Genomic DNA, 14,866 nt, shown 5'->3' on the forward strand with positions numbered 1-14,866 from the left:
GAAGTGAAACGTGGACTATAAATAGTTTGAACAAGAAGAGAATAGAAGCTTTCGAAATGTGGTGCTACAGAAGAATGCTGAAGATTAGATGGGTACATCAAATAACTAATGAGGAGGTATTGAACAGAATTGGGGAGGAGTTTGCGGCACAACTTGACTAGAAGAAGGGATCGGTTGGTAGGACATATACTGAGGCATCAAGGGATCACCAATTTAGTATTGGAGGGCAGCGTGGAGGGTAAAAAACGTAGAGGGAGACTAAGAGATGAATACACTAAGCCGATTCATAAGGATGTAGGCTGCAGTACGTGCTGCCAGATGAAGCAGCTTGCACTGGATAGAGTAGCATGGAGAGCTGCATCAAACCAGTCTCAGGACTGAAGACCAGAACAACAACAGGTAAATTTTATATACAGCAACATATTATGTAATATGTACCAGACGGAAAGTCATAGCGACCCCTATTTGCCATTGCAAACTTTTACAGATTTCGCGCAGTGTCTTACTTCCATGTAAAAATCCCAGTAACCATGACCATGGCCCGCCCGGCTAGCCACGTGGAGTAACACTTCGCTTCCCGAGCGAGAAGGCGTGCCGGTCCCCGGCACGAATCCGCCCCGCGGATTAGGGTCGAGCTCCTGTTGCCGGTGCGTAAGCTAGCCGCAGCTGCGTGGCGTCGGCAAGGTCAGGCGATAAGTCTGTTATTAATAGAACAAAACTGTTGCCTCCTTGAGTCCCCCGGTTCGTAATGTACCCGTGTCCCCTTAATGGCTCACGCTACAGATCAGTTTGCACACAAATAAATTAATTTATCGAAATATAAAGTACAATCACCAACAAACTTTACATACTCACATACTCCTTTACCTTTAACCCAAATAAATAGAGACTCAATGACAAATATTTTTCTTCAGTCTGTGGATGGTTTTTAAGACGGTTTTCCATCTGTCTCGGCGAATGCGGGCTGGTTCCCCTTATTCCGCCTTAGTAACACTATGTCTTCGATTTATGTGGAAACACTCTCTGCAAGTAAGCGTACACCATAATCTCTGTTATCATGCAAACACTGAGGTTACAGTCTTCTGGAATGAGAGGTTCCCACAGAGGTCCACTGGGGGCCGAACCGCACAATAACCCTAGGTGGTTCGGTGTGGAGCGGTGGTGGGGTGAGTGGACTGCTGTAGTCTGTTGGGGGGGGGGGGGGGGGGTTGTGTACCATTGAGGGCTATGGCGGGGTCGGTGGCTCTCTGTCGTTTCTAGGTCCCCGGTTCAATAGATACTTACGTATATGAGCGTTAACGAAATGGTGGGCACATCGTAATGAACGTCTCGTATAAAGCTACATATAATGCAAAAATGAAACTTTTTACCCAATATTTTATGGAGAATCTTTTGAGAAAGATCGTCTTTTGAGAAAGGTCGTGTGCGCCGATTCTGTCATCGCCGACCGACCGAAACGTAGCAGACACTTGTCACTCTACCCGTCTGAGTAAACGAGTGAGCTCGCCCAGCTCTTTGAACAAAAACTGCTCACTGCGCGTTGGCTATTCTGCGAGACCTACAACACTGTACATTCCTGATCATAAATTAAGGATCATGCCGATACATGGGGTAACAACCCTCTGGTAGGCGATTTGTGGGTTTAAGTCACCTCGGAGTATGACCATTCGGTGCATTTGAGTCGTAGCACGGTGGCGCTGGCAGCAGTCCACATACACAGAGGTGTGTTGGTGCACGTCAGAATATGGTGCAGCGTGTAAGTGTGCAGATGTTTTCGGACGTGATAATGGTGACAGTGTGTTGAAAATGCCTCAAAGAACACATATTGATGACGTTATGAGGGGTAGAATACTAGGGCGGCTGGAGGCTGGTCAAACACAGCAGGTCGTAGCACGGACCCTCCGTGTGCCACAAAGTGTGACCTTGAGGTTATCGCAAAGATTCCAACACACAGAAAACGTGTCTAGGCGCTACAGTACGGGACGTCCAAAGTGTACAACACCACAAGAAGACCGATACCTCAGTATCAGTGCCCGCAGACGGCCATGGAGAACTGCAGGTAGCCTTGTTCAAGACTTTACCGCAGCCACTGGAACAGTTGTCTCCAGACACACAGTCCACAGACATGGTTTATTCGCCTGGAGACTTACAAGGAGCATTCCACTGACCCCTGGTTACAGAAGGACAGCCTGGTGTCAAGAACACAATATATGGTCATTGGAACAGTGGTCCCAGGTTATGTTCACAGACGACTCCACGTATAGTCTGAACAGTGATTCTCGCCGGTTTTTCATCTGGCGTGAACCAGGAACCATATACAAACCCCTTAATGTCCTTGAAAGGGACCTGTAAGGAGGTTGTGGTTTGATGGTGGGGGGTGGGATTATGACTGGTGGACGTACACCCCTGTATGCATGTCTTTGACAGAGGAACTGGAACAGGTCGGTGTATCGGGACGTCATTTTGCACCAGCATGTCTGCCTTTTCAGGGGTGCAGTGGTCCTCCTGATGGGTGATGACGTACGGCCCCACCGAGCTGCCATCGTGGAGGAGTACCTTGAAACAGTAGATATGAGGCGAATGGAGTGGTCTGCCTGTTCTCCATACCCAAACCCCATCGTTCACGTCTGGGATGCTCTCCGTCGACGTATTGCCGCTCGTCTTGAAACCCCTACGACACTTCAGGAGCTCCAACAGTCACTGGTGCAATAATGGGAGGCTATAACGCAGCAGCTGCTCGATCACTTGATCCAAAGTATGTCAACCCCTTATGCGGCCCCTGGACGTGTGCATGGTGTTCATATCCCATACTAATGTCGGGGTACATGCGCAGGAAACAGTGGCGTTTTGTAGCACATGTGTTTCGGGACGGTTTTCTCTACTTATCACCAATACCGTGGACTTATAGGTCTATGTCGTGTGTGTTCGTTATGTGACTATGCTATTAGCGCCAGTTTTGTGTACTGCCATGTTGTGTGGCACCACATTCTGCAGTTATCTCTAATTTATGAGCATGAGTGTGCACGCCGCTATAAAGCTACTGGGCCAGTGAATCACAGCACTTAGAGACGGCGGACTGCAGGGAATGGCTGTGACTTCGAGATGTCTGATTTAATGACCGCCAATCTAGCAAGATTGCTAGTTTTCCATATTTAAGTATTTGATTCGTGTTCGTATTTCACAAATTTCCTCTTATGCACCTAGATATGTTGATGGTTCTAAGTCAGTTAAAAAATAAATTCTGACCAAGAGTGAGAATTGTGCAATCTATCTCATAAGGTAAACGCAATTAAATGGTGCATGTAATAACAGTTAGTCTGCGCGGAGAGTGCGGTTCTGAAGCTGACGCAGTAGCCCACATAATGGAACTCAGTGCGCCGGCACATCACATAGGGTGGACGATACCGGCCCTGTGTGTCCTACATATCGGCAGCTGTACTTGCATTTAGCGCTCCGCTCACGTGCTGTGAGCTCAAGAAATTTTCCTAGCGCGTGCCTTGCATACTGCGTCCCAAATACGCAAGCCTTCTGTGCTCTCTGCTCTCCACTTGTTTCCTTGGTCCAGTAAGTAGTGGTTTTTTCAGATTTCAGGTGGTACTTTGCAAATTGATGCACTTTTACTAAATATGTAGGAGGGTCGCCTTTTAAGATTGTACAAAGGACCATTAGATATCTCTATTAAGATCTGATTTTTTGTGAGTCATCAGTCGTCTGACAGGTTCCTTGCGGCCCACCATGGTACCTCTTATGTGCCCTCTTCATCTCATAGCAGCATTTAATGCACCTTACCTCCTCAATAATTTGTTGAACGTTTTCTAGTCTCTGCCTTCCTCTACAGTTTTTATCCTCTACTGCTCTCTCTATAACCACGGAAGTCATATCCTGATGTCTCAGCACATGTGGTATCCTTCTGTGATGTGTTCATGTCAGTGATCTCCATACTTCCACTGGCTTCCTCGATCCTGCCAAGAATCTCTGCATTTCTTATCCTATCAGCCCACACAATTTTAAACGTCCATCAGTACTATCACCTCTCAAACGCTTCGATTCCCTTCTGTTCCGATTTCTCCACTACCTGACAATGTGTAAGTCGCTCTCTATATTTGTTTCAGTCTGGAATGTAGCCCAACTGTACCTCCGACTCAATAAAATCTACGTGTTCAAATGGCTCGGAGCACTATGCGACTTAACTTCTGAGGTCAGCAGGTGCCTAGAACTTACAACTACTTAAACCTAACTAACCTAAGGACATCACACACATCCATGCGCGAGGCAGGATTCGAACCTGCGACAGTAGCGGTAGCTCGGCTCCAGACTGTAGCGCCTAGAACCGCACGGCCACACAGGCCGGAAAAATCTACGTGTTACCAAAGACTATATCCACACAACCGTTATGCTAATCTTTGACTCAATAGAACCTAAATTGAACTGAATTGTAATTGATCTGAATGCAGCTGGTCTTTATGTTAAATGCACAATGCAAGTAAAACGATTGTCTGGCCGTAATCCGAATTTCCACTTACCTCATGTTCTGACGACATTGTTGCAGATTTCTCAAAAGCACAGTGACAAACAGATAGCACGCAGTGGTTAAGCTACATTTCTGTTTCTAAATACATAGCCGAGCAGTTGCGTGTGGTAGTGGGTAATGATAAACAGCGGGGTGGGGAGAGTAGCTATTCCTATGGAATGATACGCCGAGACAATGATTTTAAAATGAAAGATATATTCAAAAGACAGAATAAAACTTTACGTGGTCTTGACACATAAGATTGCTCTAAATACAACTAATGCTTAACGAAGTGAACAATGCTTTACAAAGATAACAGAGAATTTCTATAAAAATCAATCAGCTTAATCAATTAATATGTCAATCCATGTCCGGGGAAGTGGGGTGGTCTTTCTCTCAGCTCTGAGCAAGTTAACTTCCGGACAATAACCGTTCCGGCAAATTAGATACGCTATGCTGTAATCTTACCTCATACTTTTTCTCTTCAAAAACAATCACAAGGTTCAAAATTTATATTCGTTTCACCTCTTTCAATGTGTTCATGATATTCACCCTGGTTGTCCTTTCTTGATATAACGGATACAATCAGAGGTCCACACAGCACTACTAAATACGTCCATCACCTACCACACTTCAACTAAGTATGTATCAGACTGCACATAGACTGTATCACGACAAGACCAAAGATTGTTTAACAGTAACGTAACTTGCTCTCTTCATGACGTGCACATCGATGACACACTAAAATCAAAATGACGTTACCACCTTACAAATGCTGTCCTCCAAACGTACATTCTTAGTAATATCTTCTTCGGATTAAGGTCGACGTTCGATGACATTCGACTTACTTTGACCAGGAATCAGTTCGTCTCCTCTGATATTCTGCTTTTTGTGTCTTCCTTGATTTGTCCGTCATGGGTTATTATTCCTCTTCTACTTTATGGACCTCAATTTTTGCAATAAGTCACTAATCCCATTGCTGTTACTTCTCACTACTGACATCTTTCTTCCGTTTACTCTCACAAGAAGAACACGACAAGTACAATAAACATGTTTCCCAGAGACGCCACTCAGTTTCTCGGCTTATTCGTAGATAAGACGATCAGTTTGGGTCCAGGAACGATGAAACTACCTCTGGTGCTTCTGTCATTCCGTTCTGAGGGCGATGCAGTCTTTCGCCAATACTTCTCGATGTCTACATCAAAGGAGAAACGACTGAAATGAAGGTTGAGGGGTGGGACTGAAATTCAAAACGCAAGACTGTCAGTGATAAGTTTAGCTCATGGTATTGCTATCCTCAATGAAAGCGAGCTATGTTAACTATATTTTGGAGAGGGAAATACATCACCTAAAATGAACCATGTGTAAAGAATACAGCCACCTCATACTTCACTGCAAATTATTCGAATTTTAAGCTACAGAGTACTCGGAAATTAAGTACAACAATAATTATGACTAATGTCGAAGAAATAGGTACTTCATAATCAGACTGTCGTATAAACTGTACGATACGAAAGACCGAATTTTGTATGCCAGTGAGTTTCCTCAAGTTCGAATGAGGAGCGTTATACAGTTAAGAAAATGCTCACAATCAGAACAAGTAGTTTTTAGTTTTTTACATGGAAAGGAGAACATCAAGCAGAGAACAAGCTCCAGGTGTTTATGTAGTTTTGATTCATTTACATGTAATGTTTTCTTAAAGCAACAGATTCGTAAAAAGCATTTATCTAACGTACTGCTGTCAGCCGCTACTTGTGAACCGATCGCTACTTACCTGTGTGGCGTTCCTTGCCGCTGAAAGACGCGACGATCCGCCGTGGCACAATCAACGTCCCAGGCCGCGTCCTCTCTGGCCAAGCCTCTACCACGGAACGAACTGCACCATATTACTAGCGTCACGCGACTGGTAAACGTCTAACTGCCGGCTTCGTTTGATATCAGTAATACCTGTGGGGGTGGCTTGCGGTAGCTGACAGAATGAATGCAGTACAACATCTGCTTAAGGTAGAACAACCGGGTGACGGTCGAAAAAACTCTAAAATTTTCTATTACGGAATTCGAATGCATATACATCGAAGAATTATATCCCAAACTATTATGCGCGAACTTCAAACAGTAGTGATTCTGTGAGTGTTTGAAGCCGAGCGTGGACGGTACGCCTCGGCGTTAGGGAACCGGTTGCCAGAAGTCATCACAGTTGCCGTCACCCCTAATTATACCGTTCTGAGTAAACCTGATTTACTGGAACGTTGTTTGTTAACTCAAATGTGAACGAAAGTTTCAATAGTCCCATTTGGAGACACGCTTCAAAAATAACCTCCAGCTGAAGAAAACTGTCAACATTGCTTCAAATTTGGCCCTATGTCTATTCACTGTAGGCCGTACTGTCTTAATGTACATGACAAATGCCCTTCAAATCAAAATCAGCGATGAAATTTCCCGATTCTGTGAAGATTTAGACGCCATCGGCGATGCGTCAGCGATGAAAAGAGCTTTCAGGACGAATATAATAGCTTATCAGATCAAAGTAACAGAAAAGCGGCCATCCGCTAGCTGGGGCGATAGTTATTATGGACCAGACAACTTATGATATCCCGTCACTTTCAAGCCTTGCCCACTTTTTTTATACGATAAATACTTGTCAACCTTTAAACGCGTTTTTCCCAAAACCATGTTTTGGGCGTGGTTGTCATCACCCACGCTACAATTTTCAACCAATTTTGGTCTGCTTTGCCGCAAATTGAATTGTGTTCAGTTCACCGCACATATTATTATGTGTAAGCCTCATATTTGGCAGTCTTTGAACTTGTCCGTTAGATCCCAGTCCTTTCGTAATGTCCCCTGCCACACTTTGAGAATTTCTCTGTTACTTTAAGGGATTTCAGTCTCCATTCGTCCTCCGTTTTTCCTGGGCCATTAATTTTCATCAGAATCCTTCATATTTCCTTCCCGATGTGTTTTAGATCACCTTCTCTGATGAAAATTATAGTTCATCTCGTCCAGAGAGAGCTTCACATTTTATCACCGTGTTCCAGTTTCTGACATTTTTATGTGTGGACATGCACTTATTGTAGTAGATGGATGGCATGCGTTCCTTCTTGCCCCCTCTTGAATTTCTGGAGTGGAAATCACGGTGCTTCCCCCTCTAGCCACTAGGTTCTACGCACTAAGGTGCTTAAAGTATGCGTATAGTACGATACATACAGGATATATAAATATTGAAAGTGTACACACACACACACACACACACACACACAAACACACACACACACACACACACACACACACACACATTGGTGTGATATATATTCTGTTTATGTTTTTGGTTGTAGGTGGACGGCGGAATTGTCTTTAATTTACCGGTCCCGCGTACATTTTCATCCCTAATAACTTTGCTATCAGCGGGATGCTGAAGACTACAAGTGTTGACAGTAACTTAAACGACAGAGGTGGTGAGTAATGCTGCGTTCACTGCTGTTTGGACACTAATATATCGTCACAAATAGAGATCCCATCCACAGTCAAAAGCTGTGATCTGAAACACTTGTAGACAGTGTGTGGTGACTCTTGGGAAATTTGGGCTGATGCTCTCGCAGCAACGAGGTGAATAACCTCTGTTTCACATCCCAGAGAGCGTTTTCAAGACGGTTTTGGAATGACGAATGCGCTCTAACAACGTCTCTCAGCTTCACGCCGGAGGGGAATCGGAAACAAACGACCCTTTCAGAATGGTTTCACGTCCATCCTAGTCGCCTCTGCAATCGAACGTTCAATTCGTGCGTCACCGTTGCAGACGGCCACCACAGCTTATAACGCCGCCAGCACGCCGAATTATGTCCATGTGTTCCCGCAAGTCCTTTCCGATTTAATTAAAAAGTTGTATTTGCTTCCGGTTTTAATAATCCACGTCATCATCGGCTGAAGTTCCAGCTCATCTGTTTCGTAACGCCCAGGCCAATGGCGTTTTTTAAAATGTTGGAAGTAAAAAATTGGAACGCTGACGGTTTCTTTTAGCGAGATTTACTTTAGAAGGAGAAGTCTCTTTGACAACTTTAATGCTAAGATACTTTGTTCTTAGTATTAAAGAATTTCTGATTGAATTCGTTAACTTCAGATGTAAGTTCATATGACAGGGCAACCTGTAAACCATATATATAGGCTGCAACATTTCTAGTTTTATCAAAACATATTGTTGACAGTGTTGACTGGAATACACTCTTTGCAATTCTGAAGTATTTAGGGATAAAATACAGAAAGCTAGTAGCTTTTTACAACTTGTGTAGAAAAGGAAATAAAATCCTAAGAGAAGAAATAAGCAATGACTAAGTTTTGAAGTTTTGGCAATGAATTGTAATCTGTCGGAGACGGGAAATGACTTTGAAGATCAGCTGAACATAATGTATAATATCTTGAAACGATGTTATACTGTGAACACTAACAAATGCAAAACAGAGGTTATGGACTGAATCAAGTAATTCCGAGGAAATTAAACTAGGAAGTGATACACCAAATGTAGTTCATGAGTTTTGGTATCTGAGAAGCCAAATAACTGACAGTGACTGAAATAGAGTGGAGCTAAAAGGCAGTCTGACAATAGCTAGAAATGTGTTACAGAAAGAGAGAAGTTTTTACATCTAAGACATTTAAATTTTACGAAGTCTTTTTTGAAGGGATTTGTCTTGAATGTGACCTGTACGGAAGTGTAATGTGGACTGTAAACAGGTAAGAGAAAGACAGACTTGAACCTTTTCACTTGTTGTTACTTCAAGAGAATTCCGGGGAGAGACTTGATAACAATCGGAGAGAACGTAAATTTATGGCGCAACTTCACTAAAAGAAGGAATCGGTTGATAGGACACATTCTGAGGCATCCACGAACAGTTAAATAGGCAATAGTGGGAAGGGTGGGAGGCAGAAATAGTAGATCCAGCTCACGGCCTGACAACAGAAATCAGGCTCAATTAGAGGTTTGTGGGAGTAGTAAACCAGATGTGGAGAGATTATCACTGTGCAATCTGATGTGTAAATCTGTATGAATCAGTCTTCTGACTGTTTAGACAACAACAATGGTAAAATGTATGGGCGTCAGTGCGTGCTCCTTCAACAATCGGAATGGTATCACCTATCTTTGGTAAACGAATTACTTGCTGTCTGAAAAAGAATTCTTTTTGAGATACATCTGTATGGCTGAGGGTAGAGATCGAAAGGCGGTGACATGAAAACTAATCAAAACTTTTGGATCGTTTGCTCAGTCTCATTCAGACATATTACAGTTATGACTTACTATCTGAAACATACTGTTGTTAATGTGAGAGACCCCAAAAACGTTTAATGCAAAATTGCAATTGAAAGGTGTTGAAGTAAAAACGATAGAAAACGACCGATATTAATGTCGACGCCACAGTTTCCGGTGTTACAAGGCCGACCAGCGACAGACCTGGCGACGTAGTCGTAGGGGTGGAAGCCTGAAGATGATCAAAAGCAGCTGTAATCAAATGCGACAGTTTATCAGAGTCAAGCCTGATACTGAGGGCGATGGGCTAGTCGGCGAAGGTTGAAAGTACAATTAATTCCAAATTTACGGTATGTTGATAATTTTTACTTCTTGGACCGTCTGCAACTGAGCTCATACGCGCCTCGTCTTTATTCTGTGCACGGCACATTCAGTGGGTGTCCCTATAGGTTACAAACATTTCTGGTGGTTGGTTTTTGCTCTTATCAAGTAATATTTTGAACTGTACTTACAGGATTCGTGGGCGATTTTCTACACATTACGCTTCTGTTCCATTTTTGGTGCCGTCGAAACACACCAAGAATATTTCGCCACAGAACAAGAATAAAAATCGGAAACTGACGATTATGTAAGCTGCATATTGTAAATCTTGTGAACAGCTGTGTGATGATGAACTTGTCAGTTCGAAGCCGGTTACGGCCCTATTTACACAACTAAATAGCAGTATTATTAGTGGCTGGTTGCTGTATTCTTCTTTGTAAGAATCATCAATTGTCCACCGCCAGGGTCTCACCATGTCAGTTTTAGACAAAATAGCAGAGCGCAGATATGTGTAAAATCAATAGAGAATGTTAAATCCTACTCCTAATGTAACTTTAACAGGGGGAGAAGATCTGCGACTTCACTCCAAATCGCGGCCTGTTTATTAGACGGTCACAATAATAAGGGGAGGCCAAGACGTTGGGATCACAGGTTTGCTTCAAGCTTTGTACACCTTTATTCGGTTATTAAACCAACTTAACCTGCAAGCAGTAATGATCACTACTCTGCCAATTTCGAGAAAATTGCAAGAGAAGTTTTACGCGTCTATTATGTAACTGAGGTATCTGAACATGGGTGCAGTACGTTAGAGTTTATGGTGGTCAAGTGGTTAGCATTCGAGTGTTGTAAAACCTACGCGTATGAAGTCCATGACTCCCGCTGATACTCAACTTTCAGTCCATCTTTTTCTGGCCACTGGACATATTACATAATTTATATAACATTTGACAGGTAATATAATTTATAAAAACACGTGTATTTGCAAGAAGTTTTAGTGACTTTCATGTTGTTTGACTACGCATTAATTTTCATTAAATTTAATTTTTAGAACAAACATATTTATTACTATCGAAGGTAAATAAAGAAACACATAGACTTTTCTTGAAAATGTGTGCCTGTTGTGATTTGCGAAATCCCTTATACCTGCAGTCTGTTAACATACCCGAAACTACTTTGCACCTCGACGCTTCAAGCTGCAGACACAGAGGCAGGACCCATTTGACACGATACGCCAGCTAAACCCGCTGTGCAGAGCAGGTAATAGGATTGTGGAAAGGACCAAATGTTGAAGTCAGTTTCTCCTTCTAATTGTCATTTATTCTAATTTAAGAGCCTTTACAATCAATGCGGCACATAGAAGGACCTTTACCGAATGCAATTCTTTCACGGCTAAAGGCCTCCAAACAAGAAGTCTTAACAAATCAACAAGATAATAATCCAATTAAGATAGCAATAAAATATTATAAAAAAAACAACGAACATGTGCAAAGTGCAATACAAACGGCTGAAGATCACAATTAAGTTTCAAAATTTTGAAATGTATTACCGCAATCTTTTAAAGGCAGAAGGCCGCAACGTTTAAGCGTGAAAGATAAATTTAAAAATTAATTTTGCAATTCTCTTAAGAAAATAAAAAAAATAACCAGAAGCCTTGAATTTAAAGTAGCTGACAACAGATAATTAAACACCGGTGGCACTCAGAAGCCTCTAGGGAGGTTGATCTGCCCTCGTTCACTTAGCCGAGACAGGTCAGGTGGTGAGCCCAAATATGCTTGATCCGTCGGTACCCAACCAGGGGACAGCCACGGACCGACCGACACAACGACTTGCTTCCCGACAATCAGTACATGAGAACTCAAACAGAAAAGGTTACAAATGTGATAATCCACAATGGATTATGTATTAGCTGTCAACATTACACTAAACTTAAAAATCCTGGGTCGGTGAACCACGAAGCTCGTAGCGATCGGACAGTCCCACACACGCTGTGATACTGCGCAGTGCCCGATAGCGGACCCAGCCGACTGCACCGGACGGAGATGTCCACCAACCGACAGATTGGCTGCTAATCTGTCCGCGACTGCTGCTCCGTCGCGACTGCACTGCTGGTGCGTCTCCAACTCACTTCCAGACACACGACGGCGGAAATACTGGCTCGGACCCAACCATGCAGAGGAAACACGCCCACTGACTAACGGACATCCTTGCCCGATGAAAGGACCGACCCAAGTTCCACAAGATGGTAATTGAAGGAGCCAGAAGCGCTAAGAGAACCAGCTACACGTCGTCCGATGACACGGCCGACCTCTCAGAGCCAGTACGCCGACAACATTTAAGATAATCGTCAGTTGAACTAACGCCAACTGCACACACAACCTGACAGACACTTGATCGAAGACCTGAACGATACAACAGCAACTAAGCACACACGAAGACAAATGCCGGCCGCGGTGGTCTCGCGGTTCTAGGCGCGCAGTCCGGAACCGTGTGACTGCTACGGTCGCAGGTTCGAATCCTGCCTCGGACATGGATGTGTGTGATGTCCTTAGGTTGGTTAGGTTTAAGTAGTTCTAAGTTCTAGGGGACTAATGACCACAGCAGTTGAGTCCCATAGTGCTCAGAGCCATTTGAACCATTTGATCGAAGACAAATCGGGAGTCGATGCAAACACTCACAGCCGACTCATCAACGGTCGACGAGGCAAAAAGCATCGTCCGGTAGGACGACCGACCGACGATCCACCAAGACCGTGGCCAGGCTCGAGTGTTGCGTGGCGGCAATGGTCGGGCGAACCATGTTGACACAGAGCTCACTGCTGCTCCAACCCGACTGCACCAGTGCCGCATTGCAACTCCCCGACTGGCAGGTCCAGACTGCGCTCCAGACGCGTTCCAACCGACTGTCAGACCCCAAATCGCAACCCGAGCTCCCGATCCGAACTGCCTACGACAGCCAACGACTGGGAAGTAATAGCAGTTAAGCAAAGATACTACGAGGGGGGATATATCGATACGCACTGCTAGCGCCGCTCGCGGTCAGGCAAAGCAGCAACTCAGTGACAGCATAAATTTAAATTAACGTAGTGAGGTGGAAGTACGTTAAAAAGAGGGTGTAAAATATATTATGGTGGGTACACGAGCCACGCACGGGTCATGGCAGTTAACCTGCCTAGCGATGAGACGTTGCAAACGTAACAAGGACGAATAGTGTAGGCGCAATTTTATGTAATATCACAGAATTTACATTTGTACTAAAAAAATGAAGGTTTAAGAGAAAGCAGAATCGTCGCCTCATAGATGTTTGTCTCTTTTTGTTCTTTATTAGTCGATGTAATTGTTCGGGGTGAACATCCCATGATCTTGTTCAAGCTCACAGCTAATACATTCACTCAGTTTTTTTTTTAATTATAGAGTGAAGCTAATCCCTTGACCACCGAGACGCCTAACGTCCGGTACCTAAGCACAGATACATCAGTTACGAAATAGGCCCATAAAGCTTCTCTTGCGATTTTCTCAGAGTTGAAAGAGTAGTGCACGTTACTACTTACACACTCTGTTACTACTTTCCTATTACGTTGTTTTAATGGGCGACTAAAGGTGTACAAAATTTCAAGTAAATCCGGAATCCCAACGTCTAAGTTCTAGGGGACTGATGACCTTAGAAGTTAAGTCCCATAGTGCTCAGAGCCATTTGATCCATTTTGAACAGTTCTGGCAGTATCGATACTGAAGCGATGATCTCCTCAGTGCCGTTGGTCGCTGAGCAGAGAATGTACACAGCATGTCTACAAATTCTGTCTACGCTGTGAACGTAATATACCGTACGCAAAACACCCAGAGGTGAAACTACTTCAGTACAGCAAAAAACACGGCTCAAGATTTCTGGTTGCCCATAAGCCCACGAAGCGAGGTGGCGCAGTCGTTAGCACACTGGACTCGCATTCGGGAGGACGACCGTTCAATCCCGCGTCCGGCCATACTGATTTAGGTTTTCCGTGATATCCCTAAACCGCTTCAGACAAAAGCCGGGACGATTCCTTTCTCAGGGCACGGCCGACTTCCGCCCCATCCTTCAATAATCCAACGAGACAGATGACCTCGCTATTTGATCTCTTCCCCCAAATCAATCCAATCCAATCACACAAGCCAGGAACAGAATCGAAAGTATTCGGTCGTACACAAGCACTTCAGTATGCCTCAGACTTCACACAGAAGCAACGGAATCGTCCCTCTGCTCACAGGGAAACGATATAACTAGCTCCTAATAGCGAAATCGACACTCTGAAAATTGTAACAGTGAAACTCTCCATTGGACACTCCCAACCCGAAGTGTCCCCTTTCGATACCTGCAGGAGAATCCCCTTGCGCGACGTGCGCCGATTCCCCGCAACGGATCTCCACGCCAATTCTAAGAGCAGTGCTTCCACTACACAGGTCATGTAACTGCCAGCCAATAGCCTGCAAGTTCATACTCCTTATGAAACACCGATCTGGAACATCCTGCAACTCTTCTTACGACTAAGGACTCCACTAATCAAACTGACTTCTCTCCTTTTTGGCGGAAAACGTGGCTCTCTCTCTCTCACGTGAGACAACGTACAAAGGATACCCTCGCGTCCGCTTTTCTTGACCCCCCTGTGTGTTCCTTCATACTAAATGGGTGCCTCTTTCTCTTGTAAAATGCTGTCATTCTCCACCTCTGGCTCCCACCACCTGGCTGTTTCCACACTATATTGTTTAATTCATAAATTTCGGTCGTATTATAGTACTTGAGAATTGTAGCATCGCGTTTTAGTACCTGAA

Source organism: Schistocerca gregaria, chromosome 3 (genome assembly GCF_023897955.1).
Source record: "Schistocerca gregaria isolate iqSchGreg1 chromosome 3, iqSchGreg1.2, whole genome shotgun sequence".
In the NCBI taxonomy this organism is placed as follows: Eukaryota; Metazoa; Arthropoda; class Insecta; order Orthoptera; family Acrididae; genus Schistocerca; species Schistocerca gregaria.